Genomic DNA, 27,172 nt, shown 5'->3' on the forward strand with positions numbered 1-27,172 from the left:
ACCTGGAACTCACTATGTAACCTAGGATAGCCTCAACATTTTGGCAATCCCAGCCTCCTATATGCTGGAATTATACTTGTGTCTCACTGTTCCTGACTCTCACGCTTACATAGTTTTTTATTTTTATTTCATGCATGGATGTTTTACCTACATGTATGTCTATGAGCACATGCATGCAATGTCTGTGGAGGTCAGGGAACTGCAGGTACTGATGGCTGTGAACTGTCACATGGGTGCTGGACACAGAATCTGAGTCCGTTGTAAGAGCAGCCAGTGCTTTTGCCTGGTGAACATTTTACCAGGTACAAACTAAAATTTAAATCATGTTTTGACATGTTTCTTAGTAATTCTTCTGGTGTTAGAATAAAGTTACCACATTCAACTTTATCATATAAAATTTTTTAAAAAAGAGAATACTAAAAACTTTGTGGAAAATGATTGTAGAGACATCTTCTATGCTTTAAATATTAGTCAAATAAGGATGCTTTAATTTGGTGGCTAAACAACATGCAGAAAAAGTTCTCTCAGTATTTCTGTTTGGGTCATGATAGAGATGTTTGCATATCCCGAACCAAGCTGAACTTCCTACTTTTTCCAAGAGGGCTAGTTATAATACGAATGCATGGTCTTAGCCAGCTTCGGACTGTGTGGTGCTGTTTGCATCTTACAGGTTGAATGCTCTGCCTAACCAGTCCATTTAAGGGTTGGGGGTGTTGATAGAGTACTTGCCTAGTATGCATAAAGCTCTGGGTTTGATCCCCAGCACCACAAAAACAGGGGATGGTTTGCACACATCTGTAATCCAAGCTCTTAAGAGGCAGAAGCAAGAGGATCAAAGAGTTCAAAGTCATCCTGGCTATATAGTATGTTCAACCCTCATGAGGTACATGAGACCAGCCTCAAACAAACCAGGAAAAACTCACTCAACTAAGGGGCAGAACCCAATTGAGAACCTTCTGACCAAGCCCGATTCATTTGGCCTGTCTCGTTGCTTCCTTATTACTACTGCTGGCCCGCTGGCCCTAGCCCAGCACCACTGCGACAGACTTGAAGGTGGAAGACACAAGTGACCCCTGCCCCCTACCTCATCCAGGTGTGGCTGATGGCAGTCCTCTGCTGTTGAAGAGGGTTCCTTAGACAAGAGTGCTCCCACTGCAAACTCTGCTTTTGTAATTCAGATTTGTGTCTACTGGGATCAGGTGGTGCTGGCTGGTTTATTTTCTTCCAGCTTGATTCTGTGTACCCCAACTGGCAAAGCTGGAATACAGGAAGTTGGCACTCTTAATGCCTTTTGTGGTCAGACCCATTCTCATCGGCTTCTATATAAGTCTGCAAAGGAAATCCTGTCCATTCCTAAAACAGAGCTGATTTTACAGGGAGCCCTGCCAAGGCAAGCCAAGCCACATTACCTCCCTCCCTGGACTACCAGGGCACCTGGAAATTTAGGACTTGAGATTTCACCCAGGTAGTGAACAGTCCACATTTTCTAAGAGTTCTTGTTGGATATAAGCTATGACTATGAGGGCCAGCGAAGTACCAGCCATCATTATCCCCCACCGTGGGGGATTCCCTAGGCATATGGCTGTCTGCCTTATGCATGCTGCTCCATTTGGCATGGATGGAGGGCAGGGAGAGGGGAAGGAAAACTGGGTGAAGAGTTTGCTAAGTGAGCTCAGAAGCTGTGCCAGGAAACTGAAGTACATGGAGAGAGAAAATGAACAGGAAGCAAAAATTGTAACTTATGGGTCTCAACTGCTTTGGGGCTCCAACAACTTTTCACAGGTGTTACAGGATTTCCTGCCCAGTTCCACAGCCACCTCAGAGCCCCAAATACACACTCGGATGCTATATTAGTTATGAATACTGTTGACCAGTGACGAGGGCTTCTTATTGGCTAGCTCTGTCTTATTTGTTAACCCATAACTACCAATCTGTGTGTATCTACACGGTCTTCTCTTACCAGAGAAGGAATCCAGACCTGTTACTCCTCTTGCATCCTACATCAGGACTGACTCTGCCTATGTTTCCCAGAATCCTCCTCATCTCCTAGTTCCCCCATCTTGCTTCCCTATTGGCCAATAGAGCTTTATTCATCAACCAATTAAACAAACATATGCAGAAGATATCTCTATCACACAGGGGTCGCACATCAGATATCCTGCATATCACATGTTTGCATTACAATTCATAACAGTAGCAAAATTAGAGTTATGAGTAGCAAGGAAATAATTTTATGGCTGGGGTCACCACAAATTGAGGAACTGAATTAAAAGGTCGCAGCATTAGGAAGGTTGAGAACCACTGGGCTAGAGGGAAAGTCTATCAGCATGGAAGTCATTCCTGTTGCCGCAGCAGAGCTTCTCAGCCCATAAAACCCAGGACAACTGCAATACACTTCTCAGAGCAGATGACATCAGAAGCACTCAGGCAAGTCAGACCAATTGTTTGTTGTTTCTTTTCAGATAGTGAAGCCCAGGCTGGCCTCAAACTCACTGCAAAGCTAAGGGTGACTGTGGTCCTGGGCCTTCACCCCCAGGGTACTGGGACTACAGACAGTTCTAATACGCCTGGCTTCAGAGTTCTTATTAAAATAAATTTCTGGACCCCACCTGTGGCCTGTGTCTGAATCCTGAGGAAGAACACAAACAATGTGCCTTTTAAACACACATCCTGGGAAATTCTAAATGGCTATAGAAGTCAAAGAATTGACGTTATAACTTGTTTCTTTCTTTCCTTCCTTCCTTTTTTCTTTTTTTAAGATAAGGTATCAAATAACCCAGGCTAGCCTTGAACTTGCAATGTAACCAAGGCTAACCTTGAACTGGTTGACTTTCCTGCTTCTACCTCCTTAATTCTGGGATTATAAGTGGTTTATGAGGTGCTGGGAATTGAACCCATGGGTGCATGCATGCTAGGCAAACACTCTACCAACTGAGCTACATCTCCAACCCCTTAGACCATACTTCTTTGTGAAAGAATCTCCTCTTGCTGCCATTTCTAGACATAGGTCCCATCTCCCTATCTGCCTACAATGCAGCACCAAATTTAGGTAAATACCTAGATAAATTTGCTAAGTGGCGTTTCCCGAGAGAGTGCATTTTTGGATGATTTGACACTGCTTATTCCAGAATGGCAGCAGATCGAGTTTCATTAGCCACTATGTGGGGCTGGCACAATGGGACCTGAAGGTCTACATTAGCACATAGGACTCTGCCCCCTGGCCCACATTTGCACAGCCCAACCAAGCCAGTCTCCATATACATCTTGAAATATTGAACACAATTTCCAGCAGCAAACTTAGTATATTATGTAACAAAATTTTCAGAAAACACAGGCTTAGAAGAAATCAGTGATCTGCCTAGGTATAGATCCCTCCATAGTGCTTCTGTGATGAGCCTATAGACAGTTATAATGATAGATTTTTTCCCCTTTGTTACATTTATTTGTTGGGAGTGTACTCAGGTGCCCATGATAACTGCAATATGCTCTATGTGTATGTGGAAGTCAGAGGCCATCTTCTGGGAGCTGAATCTCTCCTTCCACCATGTGGATTCTGGGAATAGAACTTGGGTCTTTGGGCTTGTCAGCAAGTGTCCTTACCCACAGAGCCTCCTCACCATCCTGTGTTGCTAGAAAGCGACTGAGTAATTTTTTGCTTTGTTTTTATTCTTCCTAATAATACCCTAAATTTTCATTTAAACAGCGATACTTTTTATAAAACATGCTCCTGGCTGGTACTTTTGCTTTCTTACAAATAAAACATTGATAATGCTTTAAAATGGCAAGTTTAAGTGTCCCTCCAGACATCCATGTTCTTCAGGAACACAGCCCAACCTTGTGAGAGTCGGGAGGCTCTGTCTTTTAAAAAGGGAAAACAATGACCAAAATACATTGTAAACAGACACAATCCTCCGAGAAATAATAATTTATGTCCAAAAAACAAAGAAAGGTAAAGCAAACAGTGATGATTTGAAGGGAGACGGGAGGACATGGTATGTGTGGCAGGGATAGGGGTCACATTTGTTCTCTAACAACCGGTTACATCTTTCTGAGGGTTTTTTTTTTCTGTAGGTTCAGATACGTGTTTTTAGAAATGAGCTAGGCACTTGCTAGGACATCACCACATGATGGGGGAGGTCCTTCTGTATGCTCTAAATATATGTTTCTCTTATTGGTTTAATAAAATGATGACTGGCCAATAGCCAGGAAGGAAGTATAGGCAGGGCTACCACACTAGGAGAATTCTGGGAAGAGGACAGAGAGAGAGAGTCTCAAGGGAACTGTCAGGTAGCTACTGAAAAGGCAGGATACCAGGCATTCTCCAGTAAGCTAAGACCACATGGAAATCCTTAGATTAATAGAAATGAGTTAATAATTAAGACAGCCAATAAGAAGCCTGAGTCATCAGCCAAACAGTTTATGATTAGTATAAGCCTCTATGGTTTACTTGGGACTAAATGGCTGCGGGACCAGGCAGAACAGAAACTTTTATCTTCAACCACACTCCCCTCCCTCCTACATAACTGTCTTTTGTAGAATTGAAGTCATCTTGTTACAGGTCACATGGAGAAAGGGCAGTTCAATCCCAACCAAATCACTGAAAATGATTGAAAGAGGAATGGAGCATTTGAAGACTTTGAGAAACATGAAGACATGTGCAGCCATTCTGACCTTGCTGGCCGGGTGGGAAGGACTCTGGACTGCAAAAATAGGATAGACCACCTGCCCCACACAGCCCCACACAGCCCCAAACAGCCCCACACAAAATTATGTAGGACAATAAAACCAGAAACACAAAACCCAGAACTGTCTGCTTTCTTAGTCCAGTAAGTAATCAAGGTCTTGGAAAATAACAGTAAGGATTTCTGGCACCCTTCAGGCATTCCCTGCAGCTGCTCCACCCCTCCCCAGGCTGGTGGGATGGCTCCTTTTATTTTTCTTTCATTATTTTTTGTTATGTTTGTGGCTTCCTTAATGAAAAGGGGTAGGAAAACATTCTCCCCTCCTTGTCATATGAATAGGGGCTTTATTTTTTAATGAATGGAGATGTGCTTGCTTCACATAAAAGTGCTGGTAAACCCTTCAAGTGCAATTTAAAGACACTTGAGTAAAATATTTATTAATAGGCAGCTCTTTCCCACAGTAGGAGACAAATACGCTGCCATGCAATGGCCCAAATCTTGAGTAGATTTCTCTGCCTCATTACAAATATAAATATATTGGAAGGGATATATTTTTGAGATGGGATCTCACTATGTAGGTGGGGCTGGAATGGAACTCTCAGCAATCCTCCTGCCTCTGCTTCTGCGGTGCTGTGATGACAGGTATGGTCCACCACACACAGCTTCTGTAAATGTACTTAGAAATGGATTCACCTGAGGGTATTTTAAACTTTTTGTTAGTATACAGTACTTGCTCATAGTAATTATTATTATGATGTTTTCGTAAGCGTGAAGTCCACTTTGATTATATTCCCACCCCAACCCCCTTAACCCTCTCTTGTCCCCGTTCACTCCCACCAAACCCCTTCCTCTTCCCAACCGGCTCCTTCCTGCTTTCATGTGTTTAGTTCTTTTCATGGTCCAATTAGTTTAATTGGGTTTGCTTCCAGGAACATGAGTGATGGATTTTCATCTATAACTCTTGCATTAGGGCCTGACTCCTCAAATTGAACTTCAATTGTAGGAATACTAGGAACCAAATGCCCAGGCAGATGAAGTCAAGTTGAAGTAGGCCCATATAATCGTCAGAATCCACTGTATTTCTTCCTCCTGTAGTCTATTACATTGTCTCTAGATAGTCAGTAGAGAAATCAGAATCTAGAAGAATAACCACAGGGCTGGTGAGACAGCTTGGGGGTGTGTTAAAGTGCCAAAACAGAAACAGGCAGATCCCTCGGGCTCATGGACCAGTCAGTCGATTCAGTGGGGGACCTGTCTCAAAGAACAAGGTGGAGAGAGGTAGAAGCAAGCTGACATCAGCTTCCGGCCTCCACATGTGCACACACGGGAGACAGTGCCTGCCCATGCACACAGTCACGCACATTCCACGGTGAAAGGGGGAAGAAGAGAGAGAGGGGAGAGAGAGGAGAAAAGAGAGAGGAGAGCAAGGAGACAGTGAGAGGGGAGGAGGAGAGGAGAGAGAAGAGATAGAGAAAGGAGAGAGGAGAGAGAAGGAGGGAGGTGAGAGAATGCAGAGAGGAGATGGGGAGAGAGACGGAAGAGGAAAGAGGAGAGAAGATAGAGGAAAGTGAGGAGATGGAGAGAGAAGAGTGAGAGAGGAGAGAGAGGGAGAGGGGAAGAGAGAGGAGAGATAGAAGAGAGGAGATACAGCTAGAGAGAGAGGGGGGAGAGAGAGGGAGGAGAGGAAGGAAAGGAAAGATAAAAAGAAAGAAAGAAAGAAAGGAAGGAAGGAAGGAAGGAAGAAAGAAAGAAAGAAAGAAAGAAAGAAAGAAAGAAAGAAAGAAAGGAAGGAAGGAAGGAAGGAAGGAATCCAATTCTAGTCAGAAGGTGCCAATGTGGGTTCCCTACTTTACATTATGTTGTGTTAAAGAAACCCGGGCTAGCTATCCCAGGATGCTTGGATCCACGCCTCATAATCAAAGAAGAAGAAAATCAGAGACATAATTAGGGTGAGAAGTGGAACATGGGTATGAGGAGTGACACTGTGACTCTCCTGTGTCCTGAGGATGTGGGAAGGGCTGTCTGGGCCGCATTGCTGTGCTCTGTACACATCATCTATGGCCTACGTTGGCTCATCTTGTGGAAGGACGCTGCACAGACACCCTTGATAGCTTCCAGATCTCTCACAGTTTGTGACTTTGAAATGAAAATTTCATTTCTTCTGACACACTCTTCAGACACAGTGATCCCAGTAAGGAGCACTGTGTGAAAGCAAATAGAAAAGGAGGCTTCTATTTGCTTTTGTTTTGTTTTATTTTAAGGAATGCATGGAACTTTCCCTGTTTGAATACACTCATGTGTCCCTAGGTGACATCATATGGCTGAGTTACGTGGTCAGTTCCTGACATAGTACACGCTAGGAGCATTACTCATGTGAGAAGCACATGTCTACTCAGAGCTCCTCAGAACACTCTAACCACTCTCTCTTTTTTTAATTGTTTTACTTCGACCACTTCAGAGCAAAATTTTCCTTTACCCAATATTCAATCTGTCATATCAAACTGACAAGAATTTTTGTGTTGGCTGTCTGGGAAAACAAACAACTTTCCACTCTGTTATTGGTTGGATAAGGGACAGGTCTCCGTTTACTTGCAAAAAGAAGAGCAAGAGGAAGAAGAGAGAGAAGGAGGAGGAGAGTTGTTTTAAAATAGTTTTCCTAAATAATCAACAGAGAGAAGAGACAGCCTACAGAATGGCACCAAGCAAGTAGTTAGTATTTAGAATATAGAAAGAAATGCAAAACTTAAACAGCAAAAAACTATGCCGGCAATAAATGGGCCAGTGAAATGAATGGGCAGTTTCTAAAAGAAGAAATACAGATAAGCAATAAATACCTGAGAAGGTACACAGTGTCCTTAGCCATCGAGGAAACATGAGTCTAAGCTGTTTCCGAGATCCCCTCTCCACCCCACTCAGAATGGCTATCATTAAAAACAATAGCAACAGGCACCGGTGAGGCTGTGGGGAAGGAGTTCCCTGTGGGGTGTAAACCAGTGCAGCCACTGTGGACATCAGCACAGAGGCTGTCCCAAATCTTAACCCAGAACCCATATGGCCCAGCTGCACCACTGCTGGGTATACACCAGAGGGTGTGAAATCAACACAGAAACACTCGCACATGCTGATTGCTGCATGACTCACAACCAGCAGGTGATGGGATCAGCCTAGATCTCCAGCAACAGATGAATGGATGAAGAAACTACGGTGCATGTACACAATGGAATTTTATTCACCTGTAAAGAAAAATGAAGCCATAGCCTTTGCAAGAATGGACAGAATTGACTGTCATCATGCTAGCCAAAGTAAGCCAGACCCACAAAGTGTTCTTTCATATGTGGAATCTACGTCTAAATTCAAATGTATGTGCATATATGACATTTTTCTTAGCCATGTGATGCATGCTTGTAATCTCAATAAATAGGCATCTGATGCAGGAGGATGATCAATTTGAGTCAGCCTGCTCTATATAGAAAAACCCTGTCTTAAAAAACTAAAACTATGGTCGAGTTCCACGACAGGCTACAAAACAATACAGAGAAACCCTGTCTTGAAAAACCAAAACAAACAAACAAACTAACTAACTAACTAACTAAAACTAAAGGCAAGAGAGGACTCCGTAGTCAAGAGTAGTTCCAGCTCTTCCAGAGGACACGAGTTTGGCTTCCACCATAGATATCAGGCAGCTCACAACTCCAGGAGCTACAGGCATATAAGTGTGTGTGTGTGTGTGTGTGTGTGTGTGTGTGTGTAAGTCTTTTTAAAACAACTCTAAAATAAATGCCCAGTACTATCCCCATAAAACTCCTACAGTATAAAATGCAGAAAAAATAAGGCATTTCTTTCCTCTCTCATGCTGTAGGGTAGCCTCATGTCACAAGTGGAAAAGGGGCTGTGGCATCAGGGCTGGACTCTAGTCAGAGCCTCTTTGACATTTACCTTGTGAAGCGTTAACCTATGAAGATGGTCTTCCTGTTAAGTGTCCACATTCAGAAACTCAGGTATTACTTCAAATACTCATCATTCATACTCACTTGCCACAGACTGCTGTGAAGAGGGACAGAGAGCTAGAATGTGTCCTTGCACTGTGCTGACTAATGGCCACCAAAGGAACACAAGACTTGGAAGCAAGAGGCCAGGTGAGGGACAGCAGTGTCTGATTTAGGAATGACTTGCTGGAACAGGGAAGAGGACACACACTTTACAGATTGCATTATGCAGGGCTCTCTAGAGGATCAAGCCCACCAGACTCCATACATCGTGTTAAGGCAGGTACAAGATCAGTTACAGACTAGTTGGGTCCCACCATGGCTGTCTGAGGCTAGACAACCAGAGAAAGCAGTGACTGATGAATGTGAGCAGTTAGAAATCTCAGAACCAAAGAGACCAATGACCCAGCTCCAGGGTGAGGCTGAAGTTCTGCTGGCCCCACGGAGAGTCAGCGGTCAAAGTCATGGTCAAAGGCTCAAGTCTGGAGTCCAACAGCAGCAGCAATGAGGGTCTCTACTCAGTAGGACAGAGCATGCGCACAGGCTTGTCTTCATCTACCCCTTGGTTCCATCTGTGCCCCCAGTCCACTGGACCACACTACCCACCTGCGGGGCAGGTCTTTCTTCCTGGGTTCACTGACTCATATGCCAATCCTCTTTGGAAGCATCCTCACAGCCACACCCAGGAGTATGATTTGTCAGTTTTCTGGATGGCCTTTAATCAGGTGGACATCCAAGATTCAGCACCACAGACTATTCAGAAGGTGGAACGTAGAGGACTCAGAGACAGTTACCATGGAGATAGGAGATGTACCCAGACACAAAAGGATCATGAGAGGTGAAACTGAGTGACCGACTTTAATGTGAGTCATATTCTTAACGGGTAAACAGTTCCCAGTTTCTCATCATTAATAAAAAGCCACTGTGAGTACCAAAGAGAAAGCAGAGGCCAGCAAGTCCAGCCAGAGAGTCCTGGAATACTCCAGACTTAAGTTGTTTACGTAGTCCATACAAATGGTGCCTTGCCTTTGATCTCATAGTAAATCTAGTGTTCGATGCCACGGGCTGTAAGAGTCTTAATTTAACTCAGTATTGTGAAATTATTTATGTACGTGTTTCTTTTCCTGTTGCTATGGCAAAATGCCTGACCAAAGCAACTTGAGAAGAGTTGGTCTGGGCTCCCGGTCTGAGGGTCTGGTGAGGAAGGCCCCGGAAGGGTGATGTGGCTGGCACACTGTGCCTGTAGTTAGGAAGCAGAGAGAAATGACTGCTGCTGCTCGGCTAGCTCCTCTCTTTTTATTCAGTGTTGGGCTCTTGCTGACACTTAGGGTGGGTCTTCCCACCTCAGTTAACTTTCTCTAGAAACTCCCTCACAGACGTGCACAGAGGTCTGTCTGCTAGGTGATTCTAGAGCCAGCCATATTGACAATACTAACCATTACAATGTTCTCTGCTTTCCCCTTTCTCTCATGATAAAAAGCTGGAGTGAGGACTCAAAGGTGGCAGGTTCTATTGATCCTTTCCAATATGCCCCTTGACCTCTCCTCTCCGCAGCCTTTGAAGCCATGGACCACTTTTTGTTTAGAGTACCTCCCCTTTGATGTCCGTTTCAATCCCAGCATCTCTCTCTTTCCCTGCTGCTTGAGGGTTCAGATGTAAAATTCTCAGTTTCTTCTCCAGCACCATCTCTGATGGCCTGCTGCCATGCTTCCTGCCATGGTGATAATGGACTGAACCTCTGAAACTGTAAGCCAGCCCAATTAGATGCTTTCTTTCATAAGAGTTACCGAAGTCACGGTGTCTCTTCACAGTAAAGTACTGACTAAGACCCTTTCTTTTTTTAAATTTTTTATTTTAATTTTAAATAGCTTGTTTTACATGTCAATCCCAGTTCCCTCTCCCTTCCCTCCTCCGCACTACCCCATCCCCCCCCAGCCTCCCACCCTATTGCCAATTCCTTCCACATAGGGGATATCTAGAGTCTATCATTTCACTCAGGGTAGGGTCCAGGCACTCCCCTAAGAGTCCAGGCTGAGAGAGCATCTCTCTTTGTGCTATGGGCACATGATGACTGTTTGTATTCCAGGGATAGACACTGATCCACAGCTCAGAGCCCCATAGGTTGTCCAGGCCTTCTCACTGACACTCACATTGGGGGGGGGTCTAGATCAGTTCCATGCTGGCCTCCCCGCTGTCGGTCTGGGGTCCAAGAGCTCTCCCCTGTTCAGATCAGCTGTCTCTGCTGGTTTTGCCAGCCCATTCTTTGCCAATTTGCTCATCACTCCTCTCTCTCTGTCACTGGGTTCCTTGGGTTCAGTTCAGTGCTTAATTGTGGGTGTTTGCCTCTGCTTCCATCAGTCACTGGATGAAGGCTCCCGGATGGTTATGGACATCAAGTTCATTATCAGGAATGGGCATTCGAGGTGGTCTCTCCACTATTGCTTAGCTTGCCAATTGGTGTCATCCCTTTAGATCACTAGAGGTCACTCTGGTAAGACCCTTTCATCCTCAGACTATCATCCAAACCTCAGGCCTATAGCCTGGTACATTCAGCTCTTTCGTGAGTTTATGAGTGTCCTGGACGCAGAGGCAGTCTCTGTTACCCTCTCTAAAAATTTTTGTTTATTTTAAAAATTCTTTTGTAATTTCATACATGAATACAATGTATTTATACCATATGCACCTACTACTTACCCCACCACCTCCTCCTAGACCCCCTTCCAATTTCATTTTTCCTCCTCCTTGTCCTCCTCCTCCTCACTGAGTCTAGTTAGTTAGTACTGCCTGTATGCACATGGATACTGGTCTACTCACTTGAACTTGGGTAACCTACCTTAGACAACACTCTTGAAGAAAAATGACTCTTCCCCCAATAGCCATCAACTACCAGTAGCTCCTTGGGTAAGGGTGGGGCCTTGGGAATACCTCTCATCCGTGCTGGAATGTTGACTGGCTAGATCTTGTATTGGTCTTGTTCAGGTAAACACAGTTGCTGTGAGTTCATGAGTTCAATGACCCTGTCATGTCCAAAAGAAAGTTTCCTAGCTGTCCTCTGACTTTTGTCTCTTACTATCTTTCCAACCCTCTTCTCTGATGTTCCCTAAACGTGAGTGAAAAGGGGTGTGGCATAGTTGTCGTCAAATTTAGGATTGAGCCTATCAGTTGTTTTTCCTTCCAGTCACTCTTGGACTAAGCAGACCTGCCCACTCCCATGCTAACTTTGCATTCCATGCTGATGCCCAGTGACATCCTAACCCTTCACCACTTTCTTGATAGGCTTCAAACTTTGATGGAAGAAGCCATGGCAACTCAACTTTGGCTTATTTCTGATTTCTCACTCCCAGGATATTATCTAGTTTAAAAAGTAATTTTTAAAAAATCCCATTTTGGGGGATTGTTAAGTGAACTAATAAATCTCCTCTATTGATTTTTTTTCATCTGGGACTTCTCAAAATAATATTGACAAATCATTCATTTTACAAATAATATAGCTGTCCCTCATTTGACATGGGTTCCAAATTCTCTTGTCTAATCAATCTCAGATCAAAAATCTGGGATATGTATTGTCATTTTATATTGGGGACTTGAGTAGCACAGATTTTTGTATCTAAAAGGCAGCCTTATAACCAATCCTCAGGGGTACCAAGATGACTGCTTGTTAAAAACCTTCAAGTTGGGGTTGAGAGGTTTTATACCCAGCACTGACATGGCAGCTCACAATGGTCTGTACCTCCAGTGTCGTGGGCTCCAATGTTCTGTCTGGCCTCTACAGGCACTCTGTACACGCGGCACATAGACATACCTGCAGGCAAAACACCCATGCACATAAAATAAAATCTTTAAAAAAACATTTCAGATTGTATGAATCAATATATGCTGCAACCCCAGCACTTGAGAGGCTGAGACAATCTGGACTGAGTTTGAGGCCAGCCTGGGACATATAGCAAGATTTTTTCTAAAGGAGGAGGCAGGAGAAGGGAGAGCCGGAGGGATGGAGGAGGGGGGAGAGAAGGAGTCAAAAGAGTAAAATGTCAACAACAGAACAAGTTCAAGAAAATGCCCAAGCAAAATGGCAAAATTTAATGACAAGGATTTCTTTCTTGGAAATCTATCCTCTTAAAGTCTTCATAAATGGCAATACAAGTTACAAATGGCTCTATCTGGTTATTTCTTAATGGTTGGTCAGCAAACCTATGGTTTCTAAAAATTATTTTAATGTATGTATGTGTAAGTTTCTCTATGTGTGTGTGTGCATGAGGGCCAGAGGACAATTCTGGGTGTTATCGTCAGGAAGGCCAGTCACCTTCTGGATGTCAGTCAGCTCTCTCTGGCCTAAGCTCACCAAACAGGTCAGAATGACAGCACATGGTAGGGAGAAAAATGTAATCCAAAGACTTAGTGAAAATAATCTTGAGGCATGTTGTCGAAATGATCATCATTTTTTGTGCAGTTTTACTTGGCATCGGTGTCTCTTATTCTGTCTTTTTTTCCCAAAGAGTATTGTGGTTATATCAATTACATCAAGGAAATAATTAAAATGGGCAGCAGTTTAAACAGTTGTAGCACAAAGCAATATATGGAGGTGAAACAAATCCCCTCAGGAGACTGCATGTGTTTCTGTATGTTCCTTCATGTGTGTGCATGTATATAGAGAACAAGTGACAATTCTTTCTCTTTGTGTGTGTTTCTGTATATGTTTTCATGTATATAACTGTTCATGTGTGTACACACACGTGTGTGCATATCTATAAAGCCCAAAGGACAATTCTTTCTGTGTGTGTGTTTCTGTATGTTCCTTCATGTGTGCACATGTTTATATATGTGCACAAGTGTGTGTGTGTGTGTACACATGTATATAGAACCCAAAGAACAGCCTCAGACCTCAACCTCTGGTACTCTCCTTGCTGTTTTTCGAGACAGGGTTTTTCACTGTCCTCGAATTCACCAAGTAGTCCACTCTGGCTGCCTAGTAGCCATAGGTATCTACCTGTCTCTGCCTTTTCAGCATTTTGGTGGCCAGGTGTCACCATACACAGCCTTTTGTTTTCATGTATATTATAGAAAGTGACTCAGGTCCTCATGCTTGCAAGCAAGCATTTTCCTAACTGAGCTATCTTTACACCCCAAACAATTCTACTTAAGGTGGAAAATAATCGGGTTGGTCTGGTTGAGACAGAGTCTTGTTATGTAGCCCAGAATCAAGCTTTTCACTCAGAATGTAGCCCAGAGCAGCCTCAAACATGAAAGTTTCTGGTTTCTGCCTCCTCATACTGGGTTCACAGGATCTCTGCACCATAACCCTACCAATACCCATAGTCATACTGCCAGTATTTTAGATGGAATTGAACTAGACATTCGAACAATTTAATGGTGCAATGGCTTCTTTGTAGAAGACTTTGTAGAAGGTCTCCCCAGTCCATGGGGTGTGTGAGAGGCCACTTCCTGCTCATGCAGACATCAGATCTGGAGGGCAGTGTGGGGTGCCCGCTATGCTGGCTATTGTTTTCCTATGACGGGGAAACTAATATATCACTGGACAAACAAAACTCCATTTTCTGAGCACCTGCTATGTTCCAGGCACATTTTCTAGACCAGGGGTTGGCAAACTGTAGCCCATGGGCCAAAGATGACCATAACTGCCTTTGGGGGAGTTATGAATCTAAATTTAAGACTAGCTCTATTTATTACTAGTATTATTATCACTAGTAGTAATAGTAGTATAGATTATGTTAAAGAAAGTTGACTCTCAAATCTAATTTCTGGGCCAGAAAGAAGGCTTGTAAGGTGAAGGCTGCTGTCAAGCCTCCCAACCTGAATTCAATCCCCAAGCCAAACATGATAGGAGAAAACCAACTTCTAAAAGTTTTCCTCTGACCTCTACATACACACAGTGCCATGTGTGTCTCCACTGCCATATGTACACTAAATAAATGTAAATAAATCAATTTAATTTTCAACTTTCCTTTAAATTTTTAAAGACACATTTCGAGGCCGGGCAGTGGTGGTGCACGCCTTTAATCCCAGCACTCGGGAGGCAGAGGCAGGCGGATCTCTGTGAGTTCGAGGCCAGGCTGGACCAACAGCCTCCAAAAAAATACCGAAAAGCCCTGTCTCATAAAACCAAAAAAAAAGACACATTTCACCAAATATTAAGGCACTTGATATTAAGAAAGAGGTTCACTCTAGTGTTTGGGATCCAATGCAACTACTTTTGTTCTGAGAAATCTCTTAGCATTCTTACAAAATCCAAGACATGATCCTACTTTTTTGTCATTTTAACACACTGCTTAACAACAAGGTTTCTTATATTTTTTAAATGTTTGAGAAAAATTTCATGGTACTTTAAAGTTCCATCATATGTAGATTTCCATGTCAATAGACAAAGTACTATTAGGAACAGCCATTTCTGTCTGAGGCTGCTCTCACCTGCAGAGGCAGAACTGAGAATCAGTGACAAAGACTGTGTGACCAGTTAAACCTAAAATATGCATCATCTGGCTACTTGCAGAAAAAGTCCCTATCTCATTTTTTAAGCACTTGACATGCTGGACACAACAACATACCGTCCACCTCCAAGCAAGAGGGGCAGAGAATAAATAACATATATCATTTAAAGAAAATAGAGCAGTGTGTTCAAAGGTGGTTATCAAAACAAATAAAGGGACCAGAAACACAAGACAGGAGCATAGGGTGAAAAAGAGAGCAGGATGCAATATTGAATTTCATTTTTATGTCTTCCCAGCAATATCTAAAATCTCACTTAGGCCTACAGCAGTCATATTTTAAGTTTAAAATCAGTTTGCATGTTACAGGGAATTTACTATGGCCGTGCAGTCAAGAAAAATCTCCCGGAGGTAATATAAGGGGGAAGCTGGAATTTGTACCCAAGGAACAGCGGGTGTCTGCAGAACTGCTTTAGCATTATTAAGGGTGTACTGTGTGGGGGCGGGAATTCATACATATGAGTGCATGTATGTGCGTACCTGTGTGCGTGTGCGCTTGTGTATGCACACACATGAGGATAGAAGAGAGATCATATCAGATGGCTCATCTCTCACTGAACTGGAAGCCAGGCTGGCAAGCAAGTAAGCCCCAGGGTCCATTTGTCTTCACGATGCTAGGGTTACAGGCAACTGCAGCCTTTGCCTGACTTTTTACCTAGTCCTTCATTGGCACTTTTCCCCGGGCAGCTTAGGGTTTAATCATCTCCTCTAACCCTTCCCACCTGGGTATCTGGGCAGCTTTCAGCAACTCACAATCAAACCACCTGAGCCTATTTCCCCGCTTTGGAAAACGGAGCCAGCCGCATCCTCAACTACAGAGGGATGACATCATTTCTAATGCTACAGAAGTGCTTAAGAAACTTTTGCTTCCTTCCCTCGCTTCTAATCAAGTTCAAGCTCTTGGCTCCCAGTTAAAGATTTCCGAAAGTTCCCTTTAATCTCCTGCTAGGTTTTGAAAAGCCCTAGCCAATCTAGACAGCACAAACGGCAAATGACCAGAAGAAGTGTTCGGTGCCAAGATCTCCACTTCCTTACCCAGCCCCTGCCCACAAAGGCACCGGCCTCCCCGTGTGTTCCTGCTAGAGCTTTTATTGCGCATGCTTCTGTTTTATACCTCTCTGCCACTCTCTTCTCCACTGCCACCAGTGTGACTCTCTCTGCTGACGCCCCGTAAATCCTTAAGTGCTTCCATGATGCTGTGACTTGAGTCATCCTTAGTGGTTTCTGGGACATAAAAATGGCCACACTAAACGTCAGAAGCAAAACTGTATTTCCTTTGATAAACTGTACTAATAAATACTTCTCTTCCCCCACCCCTTCCTAGGGTCAAAAGAATGGACAATAAATTCAGAGTTGTGTTCTCTTTAATATGTGGTCATTATTTTGAAATATTTACCAAGTAATTGTGTTCTTTAAACTCCCCCCTTTTATATTCTTATGAAACAAAATGGAAACAACTATATTTTGGTCCTTCCATTAACATTTTAAAATATATGTATTATGATGCAGAAATTGAAATATTATTGTTACCATATAAATATGAAAATCTACAGTATAAATTTATAGCCAACGAGTGGTTTGTTTTTATTTATATTATTCCACAAGTGGAGTTTCATTTGATGACAATCCCATATCGTACAAATTAAGCGACATTTCCCTCAATCTTTTTTGATTGCCACCATCATCGTGACTCTAAATCTTCAAGACATAAAACATAGAAGTGTGGCCTGCAGGGGGACATCATACTCCCACCAGCACCTGTCCCCCCATTCTTGATTTGGGCTCTAATAACAATCTACTTACAACCTATAGTGTGTGTGAGGCCTGGGTTTGACCTCTAGCACTCCATAAAAAGTAGGTGTGGTGGTGACACCTATAATTCCAGCACTTGCAGGGAGAGGCAGGAATTTAAGGCCATCTATGTCACAGAGTGAGTCTGAGGTTAGCCTGAGCTACATGAGCCACTGTTTTAAAACTCTTATCAGCAGACCGAGGTAGCTCAGTCAGCAAACACACTTGCTGCCCTGGGTGACAACCTGAGATCATTCCCAGAGACCCTCAGGGTGAAAGGAGAAGACCGACTCCCACACTTAGTCTGATGTCTTCCGCATGTGTGCCTTTTTAAACTCCCACTGACACACACATAAATAACCTTTTAAATTACCATTTTAAAAACCCAAACATACAAACAAACAAGAAAGAACTTAGGTACATGTTAGACCAATTTCTCAATAAATGCTCCAAGATCTATATGGCCCTTACAATACAGTCTTTCCCAAGATGTCAATCCATGATCGCCTGCAATGGAGACTGTTTCACAGGAGGAGTGAACAGTGCTTCTTAGATTCTCTACAATTTGGTCTTGGTTTGTGGCTTTCCACAACTTGGTGTGGTGGGCTTTGAGTCATTGACCCAGATTAGTTCTGTCTGCAGCCCTGGGAACCTTTAGGAACTGTGACTAGTCAGATCCCAGCTAACAGCTCCAGGAAGCCCCCCCCCCCACAACCCATGTGAATTCTAGTACAGTCTAGAACACACATGTGTTCTGTAACAGAAAACGGACCGAGCTTTGGAATGGAAAGCACCTACATGGAGATACCTCCTCCTTTATCATTTTAGGACAGACTCTCAGTTTCTTCATGGTCCAGTAGGGATAATCAGAGTAGCTAATCCATAGTCTCGCTGAGAGAAATCAGTGAGATTCCAGGAGTAGAGTGCACAGCAGAAAGCCTGATCTACCTGGGATTCTCTAAAAATGCAGGGATAATGAAATGGCTCAGTCATCAATCCTGCTGGTCCAGTTTGTTTTCCCAGATCTCATTTAGTGGGAAAAGAGAGAAATGACTCCACAGAGTCATCCCGTGACCTCCCGACAGCATGTGTGGCACACGCACATGCATACCTACACACACACACACACACACACACACACACACACACACACACACATACAGAATAAGTTTAAGGGTTTGGACGTCATTCAACACGTTTAGTAGATATCTTCAAACATCAGCCGGGATGGATTCCACTCATTTGAAAACAGACAAGCTCAGAGTAAACATTTTAGACATAACATTTTAGACATAAGACATAAACACCTTCATCTCACAGATGCAATGTCTGCGATTGAGAGAGGCTTCATGACTTCTTCAAGGGCATAGAGCTGAAGCAGCACTATCTAGCAATCCAGTACATGCCTCCCAGACTCCAAGTCTTCAGTCAACACACTGCTATCTGCCTCATAACGGAATGATAAGATTTCTGGCCGTGGATCTGGTGATTGCACACGTAGGCACTTCATATTGTATAATGTCTGAATTAATAACACTTGAGCATCCCCATAAGTTCTGGACACCCTGCTTACTCATACACACACATCCTGCTTTCTTATTTACGTCCCACTCTGTGCAGAAATAATTTAAGATGATCCTTGGGCATTTTATCAACAAGCCAGATGTCTGGCTGCTACCACACCCCTCTAAGGCCTGGACAGCCTAGCATTTGCTTTCTAGAAGGGAGAGAAGAAAATCGCAGAAAATGTGCACAAGTTGAGAGTCCAGAAGTGACCCGGTTTTTGTGGTATCATGTAGAACAGTGCATATATATGCCTTAGGTTAACCAGAACCACTCAAAACGCTAAGAACTACATCAGCAACTTAGTCTTGGCATTCTTGTCACGCGGGAAAGAGCAGGCACTTGACTGTGCCCTTGCCTGGGAGAAGTACAAGGGTTAATTTTCCCCCATTGTGTGCCAAAAAAATGTCTGGTTTACAGACTGGAACAAATATCGCACCTTTGTTTAAAACAGCCCATTTCCAGTTTTGTGTGGCTGTTGAGATTCCTGAGCTAGTAACAGAGGCCAGGGCAGGAAAATGGGCTGGGTTACTTACTTTGAATGTGGACACATGGGTTGTGGGAAGGAAACTATTTAAAATGGGGCTTAGGAAAAGGGGGAAGAAATCCCCTTTCCCCAGCTGAGATTTTTCCAGGATGTCGTCATACAATCTCCAAGACTGCCATGAAACAGTAAGTAGATGGCTCTCATTGGCTGTATGCAAATGATCTGAGAGCACCAGTTTCCTGGCAGAGAAAAATTTAGACCAGAGCAAGGATACAGCGTGAGCCTGACTCTCTGCAGTCCCGAAAGAACAGAGTCATTCTTGACAGGGCGATTTCAGCCCTTGACCTTCCAGGAAGTAATTCCATAACGTCATTCGGGCTGGGGTTTGACCCATCCTAAGAAATGAAGACACAAGTGTGGTGTTAAGATTTAAGTTTTCGCCCAGATTTTAAAACCAAACCCAGAGCAAAAACCATGCAAGGAGGCCGAATTTCACTGAAATGTCACTAATAATTAAGTCCAGTAGAGGGGAAGAAAAGGCCGCTGCCAGGAAATTGCAGACATAATCTGAAGCCTATTTCCTCTACATGTTACAGACAGGGGGTCCATGCCGTGTCCCAGATGTGACACCCAGATAAGGTGTCTGAGTCATTAGTACCTGCAGAGGTTAGCCATATCCTGGAGGCGTCAGGCCTTTCTGAGGTCTGCTGGCCTGTACATTTCAATGTGTTTCATTTTCTCCAAGAACAGGACAGCAGAGAAACGTCAGGAGACACAGGTTAAATGTCCGGAAATGGACCAGGGCCCCACACTATGACATCATTTTCTTGCAATGAAGGGGAGGGTGGATGACTAGAGAGGCCCGGCAGTCTCATTGAGTCCCAGAATCTGCAGAGGAAGGGCCTGCCTAACTCAACTCTTGCCTCTTCGTTAATATCCTTGGACTGAGGTCTCAGAAGAGAGAGTTGAAAGAGAGAATGGGAGAAAAGGGGGTGGGGGAGAGGAGAGCACGTGAGAGTGTGGGGAGAGAACAGAGAGGGAGCGGGACCTAGAACCTGGCCCACTGCTATTTATTGCCAGTCCTGCAGCTGGTTCAAGGGGAAGAATTAGGATTAAAAGCTGCTTCACTGTCCAACTGCCAGTCCTGGTGCAGGTACAGCCGCAGTTTTCTCAAACAACTGTCTCACTACCAGTGATAGAGGACTCGGTTGCACTGGCCTTCCTGGAGATATGTGCACAAAGGCCTCTTCACTCAGCTAGAGGGGGTAATAGCAGACAGAAGAAACGGCTCTGTATAAATCCCTGCACAACCTGCTGGAAGCCCCACAGGGCAGTCTTCTAGGCTACCACTAGCTTCCATCATCTCTAGAGCAGGGGGATCAATTTGTGCATCCTCCTGAGACCTAGAACTTTCCTGTGAGTTTCCTGGGCCACCCTCCTCCTCCTAAGAAAGGATGTTCCAGTTCAGAAAAAGCAGCTGTAAACCTTATCCTGGGCACAGGGTGGATTGGATGACCAGACTTTCCTAAGTAGCCCTGTGAGTGTGTGAATACCCTTCTGAGGGGAGGGGAGTATACTCAGAAACGTAAGTTTGAGAATTTGCCAGATTATGAGGCTTGGGCAAAATAAGCCTCCTGAGTGAGCAGCCCCAAACACATAGAGATTTTTTCCCCCCGGAACTGACAAAAAGATGTCCTAGATGCACCATCACAGGTCATAGGAGGCTTGTTGGCTCAGTGAGGTGAGCAAGAGCCCTGGCTAGGCATCAGCCTGGCCTTGTGATCTTGTATAACATGCACAAGTGTGGTGATGCTACTGGTCTCCCCAATGGTAGAGTCTGACCTGGGTTCCATCCACCTGGTCCAGCCCTGAATCAAGTCAAGGATTTAAGGGCTCTGGCCATCACATGGAGAGGCTGCATCAGAGTGCCCTGGTGTGCCACCTCTGACCAGCTAGCAGGGTTTAGAGAACGGGCTTCTGCCCTGCACCTCTGCTCATTGGCTGGGTGCTGCTTCCTGTAACTGAGTGTGTGTTCCCTTTTGTTACACTCCGTGTAGGGACTGCAAGATGACTATAGGCACACCTTTAGAACTTTCTCATTCTTCTTTGTTCTCCCCATTTTGATCCTCTTGGAAGCTAGCAGAAGCCACCAAACATTGACTATAGGTAAGACAGAAGATCACAGCTTCTTGACGCTTTAATATATATTTCAAACAAACAACTGACACTAACTTACTTTTACAGTGCCACTTCCTAGTCTCCTTGGGGTGATGCACTACAAGGACTGTCCCAGTCATGCAGATCAACCCTGCAGCAGCTGAGCCAGTTCCAGGTGGTCTATCTAATCTGGGCTTTAGGGAGTTGTTTTACAGTAACTGGGGGGACCATGCAGAGACAGACATACACTCTGTCTGGAAAAGTCACACATAGCTGAGACGTGTACCCATCCCCAGGATGGCTCAAAACCCAGTCTTCTCCTCCCTCCTCCTTCTCTCCCACTCTCCTGGCGGGGGAAGGGGGGTGTCGTCGTCTTTAAACGAACCACTGTCCCAAAGATCTACTGAAAGCTCTAGCTGTTGTATGGCCAGGAAGCACAGCAAATCTAGAGAGACAGAACGTCACTTAAATGCCCACAATTACTGAGGTTTTTTTTTCTGCCAAATTGGCATTCTTATGCTCTCGGATCACTCCCTTAAAGCAGTTTTGATTCTTTACAGTTAACTCTATAGGGAAGGGGAATTTATTTTACACTGGTGTATTTGATCACAAAATCTGGGCCTTGTATTTTTCACCATTTGAATAACCCTCATGCTTGTCCGCACATGTTTAAAGTGTTGTTTAACTTAAATACACAGATCAGACTCATTGCAGACTACCCTTTCACCTTGCTCTGGGCAAGGGGGAAGATCAAAGCTGCCTGGGTTTTTCCAGGATGACCCCTGCTTTGTTCCTAATGCTTAGCCCATCTCCTGTTTGTAGAAGCTCCTACAAAATCTCCTTGTTTGTCTCTTCTATAACTCTCCTTCTTACAAACAAGACCCTGCTGCTCATTTGGCATCCCAGGGACAGGGGATTCATCCCCATGAGTAGAGTCTTTGCTTTCAGACTTTTAAAACTCACAGTGTTAAAGCAGTGAAAAGTATGTAGGGCTTGGCAGGTGACAAGAGGAACTGGAAATGACTACATCCTAATATGTCTGATGCCGAACAATGAAAAGCAGCCAACCTGTTATGAATTCTGCCTTGAAATACCCACATGGCTAACATTTTTAAAAAGTGACCCCGGCTTATTAAGTCATTAATTCCTTTCAGATAGGAGGAGACTAGAAAGTAAATAGTGATAACTGATTTCGCTTAGTCCATAAATTATTATTGATTAATAATAATAAGAGTACCCGACTGTATATGCTTTATATGTCACAATGATTTGGAAAAGTAAATCTTCCAACCCAGGAGCCAACAAGAGGCTCAGTGGGGAAGGGTGCTTTCCACTAAGCCTAATGACCCATGTTCCATCCCTGGGACACACCTCCTAGTGGCAAAAAGTCCTCTGACCGCCACACCTGCTGTGCTATGTGCCCATATATGCACACGGCACACACACAAATAAAGAATTGTAAAAACAGCAATAACAGCAAACTCCAGCCCACAAAACAGAGATGACATAGAAGATAGACCATTAAGAAGTTTGAACAAGTCAAGTTACGCATCAACAAAAGGAATGAAACATCAAACCCTTTCAGAGGGAGGATCCTCTGTTTTCCCACATATGAAACAATGGAGCCAAAATTAGCTGTCGTGTCCAGGATCCTGGGACTTAAAATACATGTGCTAGTGTAAAAACGTTAAGCTCTCACATGCTTTGTTTGGCAAATTTCATGAAAAAGATAAGCTCAATGGAATTATGACTTCAGACAGGGAAATGGATGCTATCACAGAGCAAGGAAACAACAAGAAGAAAAACCACCAAGCTTGGCCACAGATATGAAAGAATGTCTATTTGCAACAGGCAGCCTGGACAGGAGGGAGATCAGGCTGAGAGCACCTCGCTCAGGCCAATCAATCAACAAGGATTTAATTTGACTCAGGTTACTTTATTTGTCAAGGGACTCTTAAGGGGGCGCCTGAGATAACAAGGCTGAGGATTATATGCCCCGCCGAGTGTAGTAGATTGCAAAAATATCCTAGCGACTAGCTCTGTAAGACTAGGGAGGGAAAAGGCCTGGGTAACCAGAGAGGGCTTAGGAAATATTCAAAGAATGCTCTGAGGTTGAGCTGAAACAGAGGGGCCTGGCTGGGGACTGTAAAGAAAGGGCAGTTGCAAGCAGACGGAGAATAAAAACCAAAATGGATTTATCCTCTTTAAGTAGACTACACAGCCAGCACTTGGGAGCGGACATGGGACATCACGGCTACAAAAAAAGCACTTTGACCATGAACCAAACAATAAGCTGTAGATGTCCTCAAAATATAAAGATGCCTTGGTCTTCAAGATTTCCCACCACACTGGATTCTCCGGCAGAGGAATATAAGGGAAGCACACGGTACTTCCCCAGGCTGGGTTCTCCGGCGACGTGAAAACCAGCAAGTGCAGTGTGCCGCTCTTGTTGCCATGCCTGCCAGGAAGCTGAAACAGAACTGAGCCGGAATTCTGGGAGTCAAAAACCCGACTCTTACTGTTCTTTATTTCCGCCTTTATCTCCCATTCCCATCGGCCATTACAAGCTGCCTCCTTCTTTCATCGTTTTCAAGGATATTGAATCCTCTGGGTCAGGCACACCGGAACCTTTTGGAGGGCAGATGAGTAAGTGTGGAACGCAAGCAGGAGGTCTGAGCTTTTAATATTAGCTCTGCCTGTGACTCATGCTGTGTTTAGGTCTTGAGGCTTGATGTTTATTCTTGGGATATAGCTCAGGCATTTTCCAGATGAGGAAGGGCTTTGGGGCATCTAGCTGGCTTTTCCTAATAACTCACACAGTCGTCCTCATCTTGTTTAAGTATGGCTTACTCCTCTGAGGGTCTTTGATCCCCTGGCTGCAGACACTCTGGCACCAGGGAGCCTTAAAGGTCAAGGAGCGAAGATACACACAGAGGTGGGTGAAAGCGGGGGACACTTGTTAGCAACCTCTGAGAACCTGTGGGGTGAACACTGGCTTCTAAGATGGATGGGTGGTGTCGTCCACAGTATGAATAACTGTACTCACTAAGCTGGGGCAGGAACGCAGCAGGTGTGTCCTGGAATGCGACTGTTTGCAAGAGGGCTGTTAAACCCTGTTTCCTTTAATCCACGTGGACTGTCAGTATTCAACACCATGAAGTCCAAGAGCAACAATGCGTACTCGAGCCTCAGTCTCCTCGTCTGGACCCATTCATCTCCTGAGGCTTCTTGCAGCTTCTTTTGTTTTCTAAATGATTTATTTACTTGTGTTGGTGCCCTGTGTAAGGGTGTTAGATCTCCTGGAACTGGTGTTACAGACAGTTGTGAGCTGCCATATAGATACTTGGAACCCAGGTCCTCTGAAAGAGCAGCCAGTGCTTTAACTGCTGAGCCATCTCTCCAGTCCCTCCATGCAGTTTTAATTGCTGTGATGTTTTTTGTTTGTTTTCTAATTTATCAAATTCTCCTTACAGTCATTTGGCTCTACAGAGTACATAGAAGAACAACTTTTGCAGTCTCTTCCAGTACGGTGTGAAACAACACACAGACACAGTGGAAAACTATGCATAAACGGAAATACTGATTGACAAGGTGTCTATTCACGGAAGGCACTAAGTTATGCTAAGGACCTGCTAGTTACATGTGATGGTTGGCTTTACTTGTCAATTAGACCATTTAGAATCACTTGGAAACAGAGTCTCGTTAGATCAGGTTGACCTGTGAGCTTGTCTGTGGGAGGTTGTCTTTATGACATTCATTGACGTGGAAAGACCCAGCCCACCTTGGGTGGCACCTCCCTGGGTTTGGGTTCTGAGCTGTATGAGAGTGGAGGAGGCGAACTGAGTACTGAGTATGCATGCGTTGGTTTCTCTCTGCTCTTGACTGTGGATGTGACTAGCTAGTTACAGCTTCTGCCAGCCTCAGCTTCCTGCTGTGATGGGTTTGTGATTTAACCTGTTTTCTCCCAAGTTGCTTTTTGTTGAAATATTTAATCACAGTGGCGAAAATGAGTCTCCATTACAGCATGTCCAAATACTTGACAAACTGTTTATGCTTGGTGGTCTTTGCTTGTTTGTTTTAGATACAGTTGTAAGAAGTCACACAGGGAGGGATCCTGTGTGTTCTGTACCAAATTCCCCTCAACGATGCCATCTTGCAAAACCATAGCACAAATTCACAACCAGGTCTTAAACTTTGACAGTCAAGATGAAGACTGTGTGAGCCAAGGTCGGGATCCCTCCTGTTGTCCTTCTGTGGTCTCACTCTCCATCCTTAATCCCTGGAAATTCCTGGAAACCACGTACCCAGTCCCAATTCTTATGACTTTTTCATTTCATGAATTTTATATAAATATAATGGCACAGGTCATAAATGTGTAGAATAAGCTTTTATACTCTCAGCATCATTTGGTTTATTTATCTATTCATTTACTTATTTTTGAGACAGAGTCTCCAGTAGCTCATGCTGACCTCAAACTCACTGTGTAACTGAGAATTAACTTGAACTTTTTAATCTTCCTGCCTCTACCTCCTGAGTGCTAGTATAACAGGTGTACAAACCATACCTGGCTTCTGCAGTGTAAGAAACCAGTCTAGAGCTCTTCATGTGGTATGCAAGCCCTCAACCAGTGGAGCTATAGCCCTAGCCATCAAATATGTATGTATCTTCTGAAGTGAGCAACTGCGACAAAGCAATTAAACAGAATGAAAAAATGGTCTCTAAATGAAACGAGATTAGTGAATACAGACAGTGAAAAGGGAGCGTTGACTTCCAAGACCAGAGAGCAGAGCTATCCTGTCTCTTTGGGACATTCACCTGTGAGAAGCTGTGTCACAGACCAGACAACTGGAGGCTAACAGCTGGAGAGACCACCACAAGGGTCATGCAATAGCCAGGCACTCTGGTTGACAGATGAATTCATCCCTGGCTCTGAGGACGAGTGAAGTTATCCTGAGCCCTTGAGCCCAGCTCATCTTCCGGCTGTATACCTAAGTGACATCCGGTATGGTCCCCAAGAAGCTAAAGAATCGCCCAGCTGAGACCTATGTGGGAATTTGACCCACTGAATCTGGTGGTATGATAAACATGATTGTTCTTTTAGGTCAACAGATTTGGTGGGATAGTTACATAGCCACAGCAGCCTGGACATCAGCTAAATTCGAGACAGAGCCTACTGGTAAACGCTGAGGAAACCAATCCACAGAGATTCTCTCATCTGCCAATGCCAACACTGGAAGCCAGAGGGAAAGACTCAACTCTCTGACCCCCAAGTCTCTGCCCTTTCCTGGCTAATGAATGATAAGAAACTAAGAAAACATCTGCAGAGCCAGCTGTGGTGCACACCTGTAACCCCAGAACTTGGAAGGCCGAAACAGGGAGGTCATGAATGTGAAGTCAGTGTGCACTACGCAGTGAAATCCTGTCTCAAAGAAAACCAGAAGAGAGAAGGAGGAAGGAGATGAGGAGAGGCAGGAAGAGAAAGGAGGTGATGGGAAGGAGGAGGAGGAGGAGGAGGAGGAGGAGGAGGAGGAGGAGGAGGAGGAGGAGGAGGAGGAGGAGGAGGTAAAGAAAGAAAGGACTTTTAATGCAGGGTCCAAACACTGGCTCTTTGACATGCTACATTTTTATTTCCATTGAATGAAAGCTGAATTAGCCAAAGGCCTTAACATATAAACAAAAAGTAGACTGGGTGACCTTACATGTGTGGAGCTTACAAACGCAGCACATAATTGGGCTATTTGAATGCAACCAGCTCCCAATTAGAGAAAGCAACGTGCTCAAGTTCATAAAACAAGACCGAGTCGTGAGTCTCAAGATTTGAAGGCTGTCTGTGCCTAGCGCATCGAAAGGTCTTTCCTGCTGTAAGAACAAAACCTGGCCTCTATTAATATCAAGGCTGGCCTCCTTGGAACACTTGCTTCCTGGTGATTTATGGTGGCCAGGCTGCTTCCTGCCCCTTTTGAAAGTTAGATTTCAACCTAGGAGGAATTCTAAGCAATTCCT

General features: G+C 44.2%; 2 long non-coding RNA genes and 1 other non-coding gene across 3 annotated transcripts in view; 1 reads left to right on the forward strand and 2 right to left on the reverse strand.

The window, feature by feature from the left end:
- Positions 1-1,262, reverse strand: part of LOC121143231 — a 32,310-nt gene extending 31,048 nt beyond the window's left edge. Inside the window, exon 1 of the long non-coding RNA XR_005880422.1 lies at positions 1,085-1,262. This is a non-coding gene — a long non-coding RNA (uncharacterized LOC121143231). The remainder of the gene's footprint in view (positions 1-1,084) is intronic.
- A 13,538-nt stretch (positions 1,263-14,800) lies between these two features.
- LOC121143391 lies at positions 14,801-14,968 on the reverse strand. The gene has a single exon (XR_005880593.1). It is a non-coding gene; the product is annotated as a small nucleolar RNA SNORA81 (small nucleolar RNA).
- Positions 14,969-23,292: 8,324 nt separating this feature from the next.
- Positions 23,293-27,172, forward strand: part of LOC121143232 — a 37,385-nt gene continuing 33,505 nt past the window's right edge. The window contains exon 1 of the long non-coding RNA XR_005880423.1: positions 23,293-23,815. This is a non-coding gene — a long non-coding RNA (uncharacterized LOC121143232). The remainder of the gene's footprint in view (positions 23,816-27,172) is intronic.

This window comes from Mesocricetus auratus, unplaced genomic scaffold (genome assembly GCF_017639785.1).
Source record: "Mesocricetus auratus isolate SY011 unplaced genomic scaffold, BCM_Maur_2.0 Super-Scaffold_100011, whole genome shotgun sequence".
In the NCBI taxonomy this organism is placed as follows: domain Eukaryota; kingdom Metazoa; phylum Chordata; class Mammalia; order Rodentia; family Cricetidae; genus Mesocricetus; species Mesocricetus auratus.